The sequence below is a fragment of the Meleagris gallopavo genome, chromosome 26 (assembly GCF_905368555.1).
Source record: "Meleagris gallopavo chromosome 26, MGAL_WU_HG_1.1, whole genome shotgun sequence".
NCBI lineage: Eukaryota > Metazoa > Chordata > Aves > Galliformes > Phasianidae > Meleagris > Meleagris gallopavo.
In genome coordinates, this window is record NC_139429.1 from 5,038,915 (window position 1) to 5,056,299 (window position 17,385).

Genomic DNA, 17,385 nt, shown 5'->3' on the forward strand with positions numbered 1-17,385 from the left:
TCGGCTGTCTGATTTCAGCCCACATGTGCGCAGCCCAAGTCAGTGCCACACTGCCACCGGCTCCTGGGGAGGGGATGAGGTGCAATTCCCAAACTCCAACCAGCAGTATGACTGGTGTCAGCCCTGTTGCTGCTCCCCACAGAGGCAGATGGCTCTCCCAGGTCCATCTCTGCTAAGTGGGGCTGGTGGCACACACCTCACACCCATACACTTGGGAACTCCTTGCTTTGCTTGTGTTCTCCTTGCAGCATCACAGCCAGACCCGTGCTTGCAGCCCTCTTTCCATCATGTTTGTTCTTCCCCGGGAAGGCACTGAGCCCCCCAGGGATAAGCAGTACCTGTTGCTGCTCTGTCACAAGTGTTCCATTCCTAGTCTCCTGATAAAAGAAGAAAGAGAAGCGTTCCCATGCTACACAGGATATCCCTGGGGGTTGCCCATGCTGCACTTAAATCCTCTGGCTCCTTTTGTGCAGACGTGAAGGCAGCGTTTACCCCTTGCTGAAGGCAAACCTGCTGGAGGTGAGTTGCCAAGGCCAGCTGCAGGGGGCCCAGGCATCTCCATCCCCCCATATCAAGGCACAATTTGGGGTGGAGGGAGTAGGGATGTTCCCCAATGCAGATGCATGGGATGAGCATTAGCAACACAGCCAAACTTCTCCAGCTTACCCAGAGTGAACCCGCGATCCTCGAGAGGTTTGTCCTTCACTAGAAATTAGTGACAAGTTTCCAGCGCTTTCCTCCGCCATCTGCCCCAGCTTTAGTTGAAATGCAACATTTTACTCCAGCAATCAGTAGGTAATCTTGTCAGCATTGCTTAGAGAAGCTGGGTCTGTCCTGCCCATCTGATGCACTGTGCAACAGAGGGAAAATCATGGGTTCCTCTTGAAAGGAGGGAAAAAAATTAAGGTTGACTTTGGCACAGGAAAACAAGCAATCCGGAGATGACAACGTGCCACAGGAGCTTAAAATAAGCATCAGCTAATTCAAACAAAAACAAATCTGCATTGAAAATAGACTCTTCCCCAGACCACATCCCCACTTTAAAGTGTCTTTGAATCCTCCCAGGCACATTTAGAACATACTCCCCCTTCACGCTCTCTCACTCACTTTGTTTTGCTGTTTTGTAGCCGGCAAATGAGGGCTGAAGTTTGAAATGATGTTTCCTTATTAGCTCTCATGCAGATGCCAGTACAACGCTGTGCCCACGGCTGCTGGTGCTGGCACTGTGTGCTGTGCTGAGCCAGCCCAGGGGAGCAACCCCCAGTGTCTCCTGCACACAGCAGGCAGGAGAGCACAGGGGGGGCATAAAAGGGCATAAAAATAACTGCTTTTGTATTTTTTCTAATAGTATTAAAAGAAAAAAAAAAGCTTGGGGTACAGTATGGGCTACGAGCCTGAAGGGCAGAGCTGCCCCCAGCCCTCCAATCCCACACCAACCCGCCTCCTCCAGCTGCCACTGGCAGGCTTGGAAACATGGCTTCCCCAGCACCAGTGGGAAAGAAGAGATCAATAAAATCACAAGGTCATCCATTGGCATCTGCTGGCAGGCTTGGAAATCACTACACTTCACCCATAGATGGAAAGACCAGAGCTTACTAGTTGGCAGGGCTGCAGTTTACGGGTGGATGGGGAGGGTCTGCAAAGAGCCAGCTTCTGGGGCAGCGGGTTTGGGCCTGCCCCAGGCATGAAGCATTGCCCTGGGTGAGGGGATGGGATACAGGGAGCAGGGGATGCTGCACACACCCACCAGCCCCTGCCTGCTGCCGCGCACCCTCCTCTCTGCTGTCCAAGCAGAGCATCGCACCAACTCCACTAATTAAAAGAAAAGCAGGAGGAAGGGAGGAAAAAAAGATCACCGGGCGAGTCCCCAGGAGGCAGGCTGTCTCCTGCACATGCCAATCCCCTTCAGACGTCTCTCAGATCTCCGCCGCCGATACCACCTCCTCGCTCCTGCTCTCCTCTGCATGCCACGCCGGAGCCAGCATTGATAATTAATAAATCTTGCAGAGGGGAGTGGAAGAGGCTGTCGGATGTGCAGGCAGAGCAGGCGCTGCTGGAATTGATTACGGTGGAGGTTGAATTGCTGCCTCTAATTAATGCATTGTTCGTTAGGCGCGGCGGTGTTATGGGTTATGGATGGGGCTCCCCAGTCTGCCCTCATAACCCTGAGCTCACAGAGTGGTGCTGGGGGCAGATGTGCAGGGTTCAGTTGGATGTAGATAGACACATGCACAGGGTTTAATCAATGGGGCAGCACTTTCCACAGAAGGAAATGTGGAGGAAGATTTTCCAGCCCTGATAATGTGCGCAGAAGGGCTGAAACCCTTTCTTGGTGAGTGGGGAATTTCACCATCATGCTTCCCCCGGAACTCATTTAGGGTTGAAATGACATGAGTTGTATAGCACCAGCTTGTTGTAGAATCATTAAGGCTGGAAAAGACCTCTAAGATCAGCAAGTCATCCACCCACCCCCACCATCCCATGTCCCTCAGTGTCCCATCTACAAGGTCCTTGAACACCTTCAGATCATAGAGGCTGCAGATAATAGTACTTTGAAGCCAGGAGAATCAGAAGGGCCATGCAGCAAGGAACTTGCAACCTCCAAACATGGAGACAAGAGAAAAAGCACCAACAGAACTCCTCACAGTGACCTTGTTCAGGTTGCAGCTCTGGGCAGAAAACTCTGCTTCTTGCCCAGCCCCATCTGCACAAAGATCCCATGAACGTGCAGGTGGGAACTCCAATCCCACAGGTAGCAGCCATAGGGCAGGCACTGCCCCTCGATGCTCATTGAGCCTTCGGTTTTGGGGCAGATTATGAATTGTTTGATATAGAATTTCAAATGATCACTTAAGTAGCTAATTAGCTCATAACAACTTTGAGCAACCTGGGTGTAGTGTGTATTTAAGTGTTTAATGCCTTTTTTTCTCCCCCCCCTCTCTTCCTTTCTAATTGGCATTTAATTAAAAGAATAAATAAAAAAGAAAAGCAGCTTTGCCTGGGCTGTTCGGGTTTAAATATTAAACAGTCTGCTGCTCCTCGAGGAGTGCATCGCCTTGATTGGGAATCGGCATTGAAGGCAAAGGGCTCGGGGCTCTGCCCCTTCCCAAGGAGCCAGGAAGCACAGCACGGAGCAGTGCCATCTCAGCACCAAAACATCCACTACTTCCACGCAGTTTAAACCTGCCCAGCGCTCAGCTTGGCTAAAATCTCCCTTCTGCATTTTAAGTCATTAGCAAGTTGGCCTCCAATGATGCCTTCTCTTTGATGGCTTGGGATTTGCACAGCTCTCAAAGCATGGCTATCCATATGGGGCTGGTGGGGGGGTCTGGGCCCCCACAGAGAGAAGCAGCAGCAGCAGCAGATTTGAGGCCTGGTGCTCACCTTGCAGCTTCTTTCCTCAGCACATTTCCCAACCTTGGCACAGCTCCCTTGGCTTCCCCCACTGAGAGCAGCCTCTGTGCCCCTGCAAAGCCCGAGAGGGGATACTCTGGAAGGAAATGTCCATTAGCAGAGCACTCGATAACTTCTGCTTTCTGATTTATGGCAGTCACTAATGTCTGAAAATCATCTAGTGCTCTGGCTTCCTCTCTTGGCAAGAGGTGCCAGAGCAGGCTGGCCTGCCAGATTAAGTTATAACAGCTTCAGGAAGGCTCTGATGTCTCTACTCAGACATCCAACGCTGACTGAGGACCAGTCAGTCCAGAGGAGCTGCTGAACAAAGCAGCGCTTTCAAAGCCATTCTCTCCAGAGGTGCCACGATAAAGGAGGACGGCGATCCCCTACACCACATCCCCTGCTGGGTGCTGGGCTGGTGGCTGCAGGTCCAAGGCCACCGCTGTCCCCTCGCAATGGGGAACATCACATCCCCATCCTCAGCATCCCCAGGGAACATGGAAACGGGAGAGGAAAACCCTCACTGTGCCTGTGGCAAACAGTCACTGTGAAAAGTTGGTGTCCAGAAGAGTAACTTCCCCTGCTCGTTTGAATTTGGGTGGATCTGATGCAAAACACACCAAAAGTGCATGCCTGTGAATACCAAGCATGTTAATAGGTTAAAGTAAATCCAAAGTAACATTTGAAAGCTGGAAGATGAAAGTAGATCACAGGCCAAAGATCAAACAATCTAGAACCACTTCTAAGCCTTTTAGTGGTGCAGATTATTAGCATTTGAAAGCGAAGAGCATTAGTGAGAGAAGAGGATGGGGGGGAGCAGAAAAGAATTGCTGTTGTGCAGATAAAAAGTGAAGTAAGTGACAGTGGAAGAGGAGGAATGAAAATTATCTGGCTTGTTGGGCAGGGCACAAAAGGATGCAGGCACAGCTGGAGGAACCACCAGCAGGCTGCAGACTGCAGGAGCTGCCTCTGCTGCATTGGTCTCTCCAAAAAGTGCTGATGGTTTCCATCAAGCAGCTGCTGTGGCAAAGGCTGGGAGCCATCAGCTGTGGGAATGCCATCACTGCAGTGCCATGAGCTGTGCATTGGGGTGCACAGCCCCTCCTGGCCCACAGCATCCCTGCTGCCCAGTGCTGCTTTAGATCCAGAGGTGATTGAATGCAATTAGATCCACAAGTGCACGGGCGCATGGTTCACATCTCTTTCAACCACGTGCCTCTGTTCCAGGGTTGCCAAAACCCTCCTTACCCACACGGTGTGGGGTTCTGTTAATTGATGTTTGCAGAAGCTCTCGCCGGTATTGTCCTGTGTGTATTCTTTTTGTTACCGGGGCACTGGGATGAAAACTGCCACCACAAAGGAGCTCTCAGCAGGTCCCCAGGCAGAGCACAGGGTGGGTGCAGCAGGACGGGGCTGGTGGCAGACACTCATCTCATCCCCCCCCCACTGCTCTGCTGCTACACAGAGCCCAGCACCTTTGTTTATCTCAGGTGCTCCTCTGTGTGGCTGCAATTGCAAGCAGCAAATTATGAGAAAGGAGAGAGGGAGGCGAGTGGCTGCCATCCCTATTATATGCAGCCTCGGCTGTAATAAACACTGAAGTCGACTATTCCCAGAGGGAGTTGCTAATATAGGAGATTGATTCACTGCAGTGTAACCCCCCAAGGGCTTTACACACAACTCTGACTAAACTTCCCATAAAATCAATCCAGCCTTTTCACCACTTTTGACAGGGTGTTCTAATATTAATCCACTCTCCTTGTCAGTCAGCTCTGCTAACAAAGGCTTTAATGATCTTTAACCAGGCGTAATAAATACGACATAGGTAAGTGGAGAATTCCTGGATCCCTCCAGAAGAAAAAATAAAAAAAAAAAATCTTTTCTGTAGGCAAAGGGCTTGCATTAGTGCTGATAGTAATAAAGAATAATAAAATAATAATAATAATGACAGAGCAAACAGCTTCCAAGGGAAGGCTGCATGGTGCACCTTGGCCGCTCTGGGAGCGCACACAGAACAAGGAGTGGGTGCGATGCGATGGGTGCAAGATGCCAATGCCCAACCAAGTGAAAGACAGTGCCCAGGAGGCAAGTGAGCCTGATGAGCCCCGGCTACGCTGCCCGCCTCAGCTAGCCTCAGGCACCCGCAGCAAACAGAGTTTTGTTGGAAGAAATGTAAAGCACCTGGCCCCTGTGATTAAGCCCAGCACAGACTATTCCCTTTCTCCCGCATCATTTCCACATCTCTGCTTCTGACTCACCGCTGACTTATTCTCCCTGACAGTTAGACAGACAGGAGCCCACCTCGGATTGTTCGCACTGTAATTAGGAAAGTCCTTCGCTTCCGAAATGCGTGCAGGGCAGGCTCTGAGTGCTCGACAGGATGGAAACACGGCGAGAAACACACGGAGCTGCAGAACCTGCATGAAAGCACAGAGTCAGAGTAGGTGTAGAGCAAGACTCAGGGTGGTTGGGAGCTTGAGCACACCTCCAGACCACGCTGCAGGGCAGCAGCGTCTGCATATCCTCCTCCAGTAGCAAAAGCGCGGGGATGGAGTCTGGGATGCATCGCTGTGGCTTCACTTCTCTTTTCTGCTGCACCCTAAGGGCACAGAGCCATGGGCACCTCTCATTTCACAGAACCATAGAATCATTTGAGCTGGAAGGGGCCCTTAAGGGTCATTTAGTCCAACTCCCCTGTGATGATCAGGGACTTTTCCCCCCCACTCAAACCAACTCTCTCCCCCTGCCATGAGGGGATTCCCAGTAGACCTCACTGGGAGGTGCTAGGTGGGTCTTACAGACAAAGTAGAGACCACAGGGAAATTTTTATAAAGCAAAAATGGGTATTTCACACCTGCTCTTCCCTCATGCAGCCTCCCTTTGCAGACCCAATCCACAGTGCCACATTGCAACAGCTGCCCTAAACTCAGAGACGTATAAACACAAACATTGCTTTGGACAGGGGCCACAACCAGGCTAATTTCAACCTGGACAACATTCGTTTGCTCTGGAAGAAACAGTCGCTTGTCATTGAGCAGCAAGTTAATAGCAGGTGAAACACACGTAGCTTGTCAACACGCTCGTGCTGCCATGATGAGGCTGAAGGAACTTGCTCATCCTCTTCCTCAAACCATCCCAGTTTGTGCCTGAGAGACAACAGAAATCAGAAGAGAGAACTTAAAGAAATATTATCTGGATTGATCCAGCAGTTAACAAGTCCAAAAAAAAAAAAAATCTATGGGATCCTTCATGGTGCTTAATTATATGGCAAATGGAATTGGAAATACTTACACAAATTTAATGTCATGTAGGCATCATCAGGAAATCCCAGGGACATTTCCTAAGGATCGCCTTAGTGTCTTTTGCAGGAAAGGGAGATCCTGGGTGAGTATTACACTACCCATAATATTATAAATCTAATGGTTTGCTTTGCTTCGCCCCTCAACAGAACTCTTAATTATGTATCTTGCAAATGTGCTTGGAAAATGGATTAGCTACACCAGCTGTTTGCTACCATGGCAGAGTCTTTTCCGAAGCGTTTGTAGTGGCTCCAAAGTATTATCCACGTCCCCTGCTCTGGCAGCACAAGCATGTGATGAGGAAGGACCCGCTTTGGTTGGACGTGTGGATTAGCTCGGGCTTTGTAGAACCAGACGCAAGGTGTTTTGCTGGAATCAGTCACAGCTGTCTCTGCTCGCGAGGCAGGAATCGGGATAATTTGTGCAAGGTTGGTTTGCTTGGGGTGTGTGTGCTTTGCAGCTGGATGGTGGGAGAGAATAGAGAAGAATTTCAAAAACAAACAAACCACCACATTGAAGGGATTTAGCTCATGAGCAGTAGCCACAAGGAGGTGCAGAGGGGCATGAGGAGGGAGCAGGCAGCCACTTGGCGCTGGGCTTAGCGAGGGCACAAGAGTCAGAAGAAAAACAACAGTCTTGCAGCAATTTGGAGGCTGTGATGGCCATTGGGCTGCTCCATCGCCTACCACAGCCCATCTGAGCCAGGAGGGGGTTTCACAGCATCCCAAGGGGATGCTGACAAGGGCAGGGTAGCAGGTGGCTTTGCCAGCGTTGCACTCTGCTCATCTCACTGTTTCAGGCCCCCTGTAGGGAAAGGGCAATGAGTACCATAGCACTGCTCATTCCAAGTCCCAACTTGAGGAGAGGCTGGGGAGCCCTCAGCCAACACAAGTGATCAAAGAGGATCATGTATTATTTATAAGCGAAGGAGCCAAATTTTTGTTCTGTGTTTACACAGTGCTTGGCATAATAATGTCCTCACGCAACCAGATCCCTGCCTGGGACCAGGCATCCAGAGCAGCCTGCAGGCACGATGCTCCAGGAGTCGGACAGAGTATCACCATACTGAGAGGGGTGGCAAATCCATGGCAGCTGCCAGCGTCCCTCACTGCCTTGGCTCCTTCCCATATTCATCTCCAATGCAGACAAGGAGCCATCCTTTAAATAAGCTCCCGAGGACACCCATTAATAAAATGCTACTTATCTCTGCGTGCTCTGAAATAGCTAGGTGGGCAGTGCACTGTAATGGAACTTTTAGCTCAAGTAGCAATGACTTTGACCGTGCAAAATTACACTCTATTCTGGCCAAATTAACTAGGTAATGCCTTGCATTAGTGTAAAATCCTCCATCAAACCATGAAGGCTGCCGTTAAAAACACTCAAGGCCAAAAAAATATGGTGGTGGGGGGAAGCACTCAGCTCAGTTAACAACCCGAGAGGACGATTTTCCACCTGGCGCTGCCCTCTGCATGTGGGCGAGGTGGGGACAGGCAGGGAGGAAATGCAAATACCTTTGCTGGGTTGTAGCAGAGGCTGCTGGAGGTGGGGTGGGATGGGAAGCATGGAGCCAAGGCACTGCCCAGACCCCCAGGCACCAGCAGGGTCCCCTGCACACCTCCACCCCGCTGCAGCTCATAGCCTCCCTCTGCAGCTACACACATTGGCTGCATGCATTAACATTTCCTTAATTCTAACGGTGCTCCTGCATCACACTGAGTCACAGCTCACGTCACAGTCACAGCAGGCACGTTCAGAAACGCCATTTCTGCTTTGCTTCCATACCTGGAGGAGCTGCTTAGCCATCCCGGTGTCAGCACCGCATGCCCACCCAATCCACAGCTCTGCTCCCTGTATGCCTCCACACCTAGCAAGAATCCCTCTGCACATGGCAATGGACTTGGTGACAGCCCAGGTACCCCAGTGGAGGCACTTTTAGCACTCCCCACCATTATGTTTCATGGCCTCGAATTCTTTCTGCTGTAATTCCCCCACGTGGGAAGGGAGACGCTGCCTGTTCTCATGGCTGCGCTGCTTTATACGTGCAGCACTATTTCTCTTTTTCCTTTTTTCGTGTTACTTCAGCAGACCAGACTGAGGGAGCTGTCTACTAATAGGTGATCCAGGCAACTCGAACAGCTCAAGCAGAATACCTGGAAGAAACTAAAGGACCTCTGACGGAACAGCACAGCCATCAGATGTGGCTTAATGAGAACACGACTTTCCTATTAGCGCTCCCCCTCCACGTGACATGGGCAAAGGGAAAGGGAAGAAGCTGCCAAAGAGCTTATTTGTTTTGCAATTACGGATGAAATAAAAAATTACTTGGTCTAATTAGGGCTCTTTTAGTAAGAGAACCATGCAAAATAATCTCCATTTCATTATCAATGCCAACGCAATTCTCTCTTGCGCTTTATATGTTTAAGTGAAAATGTGGAAGGTCAATTTGCTATGTAAATTTTCGCAAATTTGGCTAAACTAAAACGATTACACTAATGCGTATGCAAATTAGCTTAATTGATAACGACTTCTCTTGGTAACTTTAAAGAACGGGGGGGATTATTCCAATTGTGACAATCCTCTAAAGTGTTTCTTTGCCCAATAAAGAAACGGTATCTTGACAAATTGAAGAGAATATAATGAAATCAGATTAATTAATGCTATGACCAATTAGCACAAGCAAAGAGAAGAGATTTACAGAAGCAAAATTCACTAGAGAAGACTACAGGAATTCATCATCTTTCACACAGACGTTTATACACCTTAATATTCTTCAGAGCACAGAGGATTTCTTTGCTTACACAAGCAGTTTGCTGTTAAAATAGTTATTTTTGCTCAATAGAAGGAAGTGAAATAAATCCAAAAGCAAAAACCTGTCTTATGCTTGGAGCAAGAGCTGGGTCCTTGCCCCACCTGACTGAGGCTGTTATCCATCAGCACTCACATACACATCTCCAGCAGTACCCATTTCCTCCAAAATCCTGCAAATGTCAGCCTCTCCACCAAGGTTTTACAGAAAAAGGAAAAGCCCTGGCCCAGCAGCAGGGGAATAATCAGCAGGTGCTCTCCCATTTCAGAGTTCTCCTGGAGATTCTCAGCACAGCCTATGGACCTGACCCTGCTCAGCCATGCCAGACTGTCTCAGAGAACATTAACTACACCAAGCAGAAAGCGACAACTCAAAACTCCCCCTACTACCACAATAAAACTAGTGTGAAGTAATAAAAATAATTACTAGCAGCACTGTATGTAATATCCTTCTGTGCCATCTCTCTCCTGTTGGCAATAAAGCTACCTAGCGAATTAAGTATAAGGGAGGGACCATTTATTTACCTTGTAATTAGACCATGCTGGAAAACGCTTCGTATGAAGTGTCACGTGGACAGGTATAAATTAAGGATGTCAGCGTGCAGCAATGTCCCCGTGAAGTGCATGGGATGGGGTGTCAACCAGAGGTGGGTCCTGAGCTGCTTCATCCTCAGCACTGCAGCACATCACTGGGACAACATTTCTCCTTGTGAATTGGCAGTTTTTCCCACCTTATGAAAAGGAAAGCAAGCCAGAGAGCAAACAAAATAGGGGGCATGGATGGGCATGATGCTTCTTAAATGAAAGCAGGAGGGGGAAGGAGATAAACCTCTCGGTTTTTTGATGCTGGGGGTCCGAGTCCCCCAAATGATGAGCTGCATGATATAGGCCTTGGCCTCCCCAAACGAGGATAGCTCCTGGAACACCAGCTGCAAGGTGCCCACCTGGAGACCTGACTGCCTTCTCCCAAATAACTGAGTTGGTAGAGGGCAGGCAGCCAGGACAGCATGCGTGATGGAGTGCTGCAGGGCCACGAGTTTTCTGATGCCATTATCTGAGTTCTTCATATAGCTGAACTACTGAATAAGCACTATTGCTGGCTTTATGGCATCGCTCTGCTCAAGTTCACATCTGCAATGCATTACCTCACCTCAGCCATTCAGAGATGAGAGGGGGGAAAAAAAGGTCATTCTCTTAAAAAAAAAAAAATAATAATAACACAAAACTCCTCCCATAAAATCATACAACAAAGCAGCGGCCGGAAGCCTTGGGAAGTGGAGGTGAGGAGGCAGGAGAAGGCCAGCAGTGAGCCCTCTGTTCCACAGCAGAGTCCCTACATTACAGCCCTGCCCAGCATGCAGTACCCCCAGTCCTGCCCCTTGTACCCATAGCCCTGCCCAAGGAACCCCCAGCCTGGTTTTGCCATTAAACTGCTGAAACTCTTCAATTTCTAGAAATTCCTCAAACACCCTCTGCCCTACATGTATATATTGCAGCATTTATAACCACAAATCAATGGTGCTATTAAACTCTACTCACAGCCCTGATTTCCTTGCAGCCCTGGCCATCCTCAGCCACAAACACACACTTGCTCTGCCCTGTTTTCAGTGCTGCTGAGCAGGAGGCTCAGTACCCACAGCACAGCCCCAGCCATGCGCGATGGATGTGTTCACCCCTCCTGTGAACCCTGCAGAGCCAGGGTGATGGAAGGGAACCTTTTGCTCGATTTATTTCACCGCAGTCAATTGTGTGGCATGTCTCCCAGTTTGTTGGTACCTCTCGAGCAAAACAGGCTCTTTCCATCTCATTGGCGTTATGCATGAGCTGGGATAGGAAATGAGCAAATACGCTGCTTGGATAAACACCCTGAAGAGGGTCTTTCTTTCCTTCCTCCTTTTATTTTGCCACCCTTTTTTCTCTCTTTCTTTTTCATTTGGCATTTTGTTGTCTACAAAGACAGGCAGTAAACAGGAGAAAAAAAGCTGCGCCTTCAGATCATCAGCAGAAATCTCTCCTCACTCCATTTTCCTCTGCTATTTGTTCAACTCTAAAACATTAAAGAAAGAACTGGGGGGAGATGTGTTTTTTTTTTCGGCTTTGTCTCTCATTTGTTAATTGTGCTCATCAGCGAAAACCGTTCGTGGTGGAGATGGGGAGCCAAAAAAAAAAAAACCACCAAAAAAAACAACACAGAGCTGATCATATGCAGGGGAAATAACTCAGATGTGAAAATACTTCAAGACTGGGAGATTGCACTATTTATTCACACAAGTGTCCTGCTGTGCCTCAGAAATGCAGTGATTTAATGAGCTGCTGCAAAGGTGTTTGTTATTAAGAAATTCTGTCTCTGGTTATTCTCCCCCGTGTGATTAGGACGGAGCCCGGCAGAAGTTCTGACTCGGCACACCATTAAAGATTTAGCGTCTCTCTCCTCTCTGCTCCCGGCTCCGCTGCGCTTTTGAATCCGTTCCAGAATTAAACACGGTACAAGCTGAACGGGGCTTGTTCAGCACAGATGCTGAGTGAGAGTTAAGGAGAAATTAGGAAGGCATTTGTGTTAACAGATGTTCCTCCTCTCTGCCGGGGATCTGCGCATGTGGGGTGATAGAATGGAGTGTGGTGGGAGTGGGCAGCACCCAGGGACACGTACTGGGACGGGGACCAGTAGGGGGTCTCACTCCACATCTCTGGGCTGTGCCACCCAGCAGGGATGCCTACATCCATCTCAGCATCGCTACCATCCAGGTTCTTCATGGAATGGGTCACTAAAGCCACCTCGGGATGCTCGGTGCTCGCCAACCCTTCCTCAGCCTCCTTTCTCCCAATGCCGGTTCCCCACCTCACCCCAGTGATCCAGAACATAAAAGAATAGCCATAATGGTGAACTTCCTGGGGTACCCTGCTCCCTGGTGATTTAAGCATGCTCCACACAGCATGTCTGCTCTGGTTGCTGTGCTGGAGCACAGTGTTTCTCCTTTCAAGTCGCTCAAGCACTGCTATTACTCCGAGGCTAAGCAGCACTAATGGAGAAAGCATTCCAAGTTTCATTTTCCTCTGTAATGGAAAATGCAAGAGCGAGATTTCAGTCTGTGAGCACTTCTATGAAAAAACAAATATCTTTATTGGCACTGGACAGCCTGCCAATCAGCCACAAAATTGCTGGCTTCTCTTTCTCCCCTGAAGGAATGCCTCTGCATACAAAGATACCGGAAAAACTTCAGGGCCTGGAGGATAAAAGGCCCTTCTTTGCCTTTCATTGGGTGATTTGCAATGCATTGCTTCAGCATAATTTCCCATCTCCACCGCTCACAAAGGAAGCTCTGTTGCTATCTGTGAGTTTAATAATTTCTGTTCCCTACACCTTGCATTCATAATGCATCTTTCAACACCTCGGCTCCTGCTGCCCAATAAAACCTGAGGCTTCACACCAAGAGAGACCTGGAGCTTGGGCTCCTTCCCCTGCAGCCCCAGAACTCCCACATGAGTTGAGCTCTGCAATGCTAGAGATGAGCAGTCTGGAGGGACTGGGTCAGAGCAACCCAACTACAGACCTGGTGGTGCCTACTTTCAGCTCTGTCACTCAACAAATAAAGCAAGCAATGCATAGCTTGTCTGTTCCCATCTTCCCAGGTACCCGGCTGTCATGTCCTCATGGCCTCCGTCCCTCCCAAGGGAGGGTCAGGTGCCCAGGGCCAAGCAGGTTTCATGATTTCATCCTCATGAGGCTTTTGTCCCACACCACCCAACTCCGTATGTTTTCCACTATCACCATGAGGCAAACCACAGAAAACTTGTTACCACCTGCTTCCAGATTGGAGGATTTGCATAAGTTATTCCCCAAAGCCTTTAGTCCCCACAGGACGTATTTTTTATCCATTTACCCAGGAATTCAACTACTGAAAGCCTGCAGACATGCAGCATTTGTGAAGTTAATACAAGAGGCTCCAAATAATCCACGGCTCCGTCTGTTCCGTGGGCCACACGTCTCCCTCCCCTTCCAACAGATGCAGGCAGAAGGCACAAAGCCTGGTGGGGTGGCTGCAAGGCAGTGACCCTCACACATCCCCAGCACAACCACCACATCCTGAACGCAGGAAATGAGAAGCAGAAATGTCAGCTAGGGAGTGGGCAGGCGTTGCTCTCAGTGCCCTTTGTGTTGGCGGCATTAAATAAATGTCTCTTGGCTCCCACTGGCCACGGCCTGACCCTTTTATCAAAATGCATCAAAATGCTTTTCCCACAGGAGCTCTTTCACAACAGCGAGGAAACGCTTTATTATTTATTTGGGCAGCCCTCACAAAGTCCTGTGTGGGTCATACAAGCGGCGTCCATCCGATTGCTACTTTTGGCAGAGAAAGGAAAGCAGAGCCTGTCAGCACTGCAGCACAGTGTGAGGCTGCACTGAGACCAGGCCTTGCTGCAAACATCCACACCAGACATGCATGCACAGCAGCATGCCAACAGCAGAGCTGCACACACCACGTCTGTAACCTGATAGAAAGTGCAGCAATGACAGCGGAGTAGCAAGGTCCTAGGCTACAGCAAGTGAGGAGTCACTCAAATGCAACAGGCACAAAAACAAAGGAAAGAAGCTGCTTACCTTCAGAGGGCCTCAGGTACGCAGGGAGCTCCAGCAAGATATGCTTGCTTCCACTGGCAACCTTTAAATGAAGTCTGGGAAGGGATGGATCCTGCCTCCACCCCCTTCTGGTTTCTCAGGTGCATTGCATTCATGCACCTGAGCTCCCCTGGGCTGGCCCTGCCTTCCCCCCAGGTGCTCAATCCCTGCTTCAAGCCATGACTTAGCATTTCCACTACAACAGCCACGCACAGAAACCTCTGCAAAGCCTTCCAGGCCAGCTGCTCTGCAGTGTGCACCTGAGTGTTTTGCACAAGCACAGAGTTCTGTAAGAGCACTGAATTATTAAACCACCAGAGTCATCTTGCCCTCTGCTTTCTGGGTGAACAGGTCATTAATTACCTGCTGTAAACAACAGGGGCAGAGGACCCAGCAGAAAGCAGAACTGGTTCTGTGCACCCAGACCCCTCCCTGCAGCCCACCTGTGTGCAGGACGAGGCCCACCCCCAAGCATCTGCTCTGCTACGGACACAGCTTGCCCTGGTCTTATTTATTTATTTTGGTAGGGCCCAGTGTGTAGCACAACTGTACACAAATAAATAATGCAGACCACTAAAGACTGCTGCAGAGGCGACTTTCCTGGGGATTTAATGCTCACATCCCTCACACTCTTGCCACAGCGAAAAAGAAAAATTACAAATTGATCTACAGGACCAGGCTCCCCTCTCGCACTGCCCTGTTCCATCGCTATAAATAATGGCCAAAACCCTGGGGGTTGCATGTAGGGATGGGGGATGGGAGGTGCTATGCTTTGGTGCTGAGGAGCTACGGTGTCACCTAGAGACCCAACAATGCATCCCCACTGCTGGAGCATCCATCCCTATCCCCACGCTCCCAGTGCCCCTGGTGTCTCTCCTGCAGTCCTTGACATTTTCTTTCTCAAGGGGCAAGTCCCTGGTGCATCCTCACAGAGTAATTGTGAAATTATTATGGTTGGTGATTTTAATTTAAATTGGATGGAGAAATGTTGTACTGCGGCTGACTCATTTGCTATGGATTTTCACTTAACCAAATTGATTAGTCAACCAACTAGACTTAACTTGAAAGTTGTAATCATTCATTATTAGATCTAATTTTCATGTTGCTCCCAGACTACGTTCAGAAATTGAACTGCACAGACTTTAACCAAGTTGGGGCGGAGGCTCTGGCAGGGGAGTAGCCAACAATAAAATCCTCCTTCTTGCATCTCCTCAGGTGCTTGAAGTGCTGGAATGGTGCAAAAGAGCCAGGGTACTGCTGGATCCAGTGCCAGCCATGCATTCATGCTGATGCTCCCCACCTCCAAGCACAGTTCCAGAAACATCCGTCCTCCCCAGGAGCACACAAAGGGGCAGAAGCCCCTGAGCTGGGGCTAGCAGAACCCCCTGCCCATCCTCCCACCTGTATCACTTATTTAGGAGCAGCTCCGTGTATCTGTAATTACCACCAGGCACTGCAGAGGCCACTGCCTCTTTAAATAAGCAGGCTGCATGCCAATTAATACCTTTAATTAACAGTAAGGACTTGCTGGAAGGACTAGGGCTTGGTCTCCCATATGGACTCTCTGCCTGTTGATCCAAGCGGCAAGGCTCTGTTAGGTCAGGCTGGCTGAGACCTGCTGCCGGATCGCTCACCGCCCCCTGCCAATTAAAATGACTGCGAGGGAAAAGATACCTCCAGTGGGACAGCCAGACAGACAGCGAGGGGCAGCCAGACAGACAGCCGGACAGACAGCTGAACACACAGCAAGGGGCAGCCAGACAGACAGTGAGGAACAGCCAGATAGACAGCTGGACAGACAGCTAGATAGACAATGAGAGGCAGACAGGCAGACCATGAGAGACAACCAGACAGACTGTCAGACAGACCACAAGGGACAGCTGAACAGACGGTTGGACAGACCTCAAGGGACAATCGAATAGTCAGATAGACCTTGAGGAACAACCAGACAGGCAAGCAGACAGACCTGTAGGGACAGCCAGACAGACTGCGGGGGACAAACGGACAGGCAGGCAGACAGACCACAAGGAACAACCGATGAGCAGGCAGACACAGCAAGAGACAGCCGGACAGACTATGAGGGACAATCGGACAGGCAGGCCGACAGACCACGAGGGACAGCTGGACAGACAGGTGGACAGATCACGAGGGATTGCCAGACAGATCACAAGGTACAGCCAGACAAGCAGCCAGACAGACCGTGAGGGACAGACAGACAGTCCCTGTCCCAGGGCAGGGGGACATGCAGAACAAGGCTTCCCAGTGCCTCCCATTCTCTCCCTGGCTCCTGGAGTCCTGGCTCTGCACACAGGGACCCCCGAAGCAGCACGGCTGCATTTCAGCTCCCCACCTTCCCATCCAAATAATTGTCACGGTAGCAGGTGCAGGAGCAGCGGGCCAGAGGGAGATCTTTATTCAAAGCAATGTATGTTAACGTCTCCAAAAGCTTTTAACGAAGGCCATTATTCCCACCCTGAGAATCGATGCATTTTAATTCCCTCCGAGCTATTTGTTTGGCTTTGCTTCTGTTTTTCAAACACGCGAGACACGTTTAACAAAACAAGGTAGCCCTGCAAGAGAGACGGCGCATTGCATATTCCCTTGAAACTCCTGGAAGTTCATTTTCAAAGCAGGGCAGTTTTCTTGGAATCAATGCATATCAACCAAAATCAATAGTTACTTTACGCAGATGGGCTGAGACACCTAAGTGATAGCGCTCTATGGCATTGCTATCCAAATCTATATGTTTTCAACAAGTCAATGCATTTTAGCAGCTGCTACTGTCTTTTCACTTAAAAATAATCCAATTGCAGATAAGACAGTCCCTTTCCACTGAGTCCAGCGATCCCCTCTGTGCATTTAGTGAAACCGAAGCATATGCACTTGAATCAAAACCTTTCCCTTCCGTGCCTTCAGGTTGGATATTAGGGAAAACTCTTCTGAAAGGGTGGTCGGGCACTGGCACAGGCTGCCAGGGAGGTGGTGGAGTCACCATCCCTGGAGGTGTTCAGGAAACGTGGAGATGTGCCACTGATGGACAATTAGCGTGCAACATTAGTGGTAGGTGGATGGTTGGACTGGATGATCTTAGAGGTCTTTTCCAAATTTAATGATTCAATAATCCTATGCCAGCCCCTCTCTGCAGACAGAGTCCGTGAGCTCAGCCCCAGCCCAATGCCTCTTCTCCCCCTGGCTCCATGTCCACAGAGCACTCAGCAGTGCCACACTGAGCTTTACAACTTTACAAACCAACGCAAATCCCACGTT

At 49.6% G+C, this 17,385-nt stretch overlaps 1 long non-coding RNA gene across 5 annotated transcripts in view; it reads right to left on the bottom strand.

Annotated features, from left to right (window-relative positions):
- Window positions 1-17,172, bottom strand: part of LOC109371022 (uncharacterized) — a 47,632-nt gene extending 30,460 nt beyond the window's left edge. The window contains exons 1-2 of one of the 5 annotated variants that reach the window (XR_014879667.1): window positions 5,882-17,172; window positions 667-5,813 (exon numbers count right to left, since the gene is read on the bottom strand). This is a non-coding gene — a long non-coding RNA (uncharacterized LOC109371022). Of the gene's footprint in view, window positions 1-666 lie in introns of all 5 variants that reach the window. The other 4 variants (XR_014879669.1, XR_014879670.1, XR_014879668.1 and 1 more) reach the window with 4 other exon arrangements.
- Window positions 17,173-17,385: the final 213 nt, after the last annotated feature.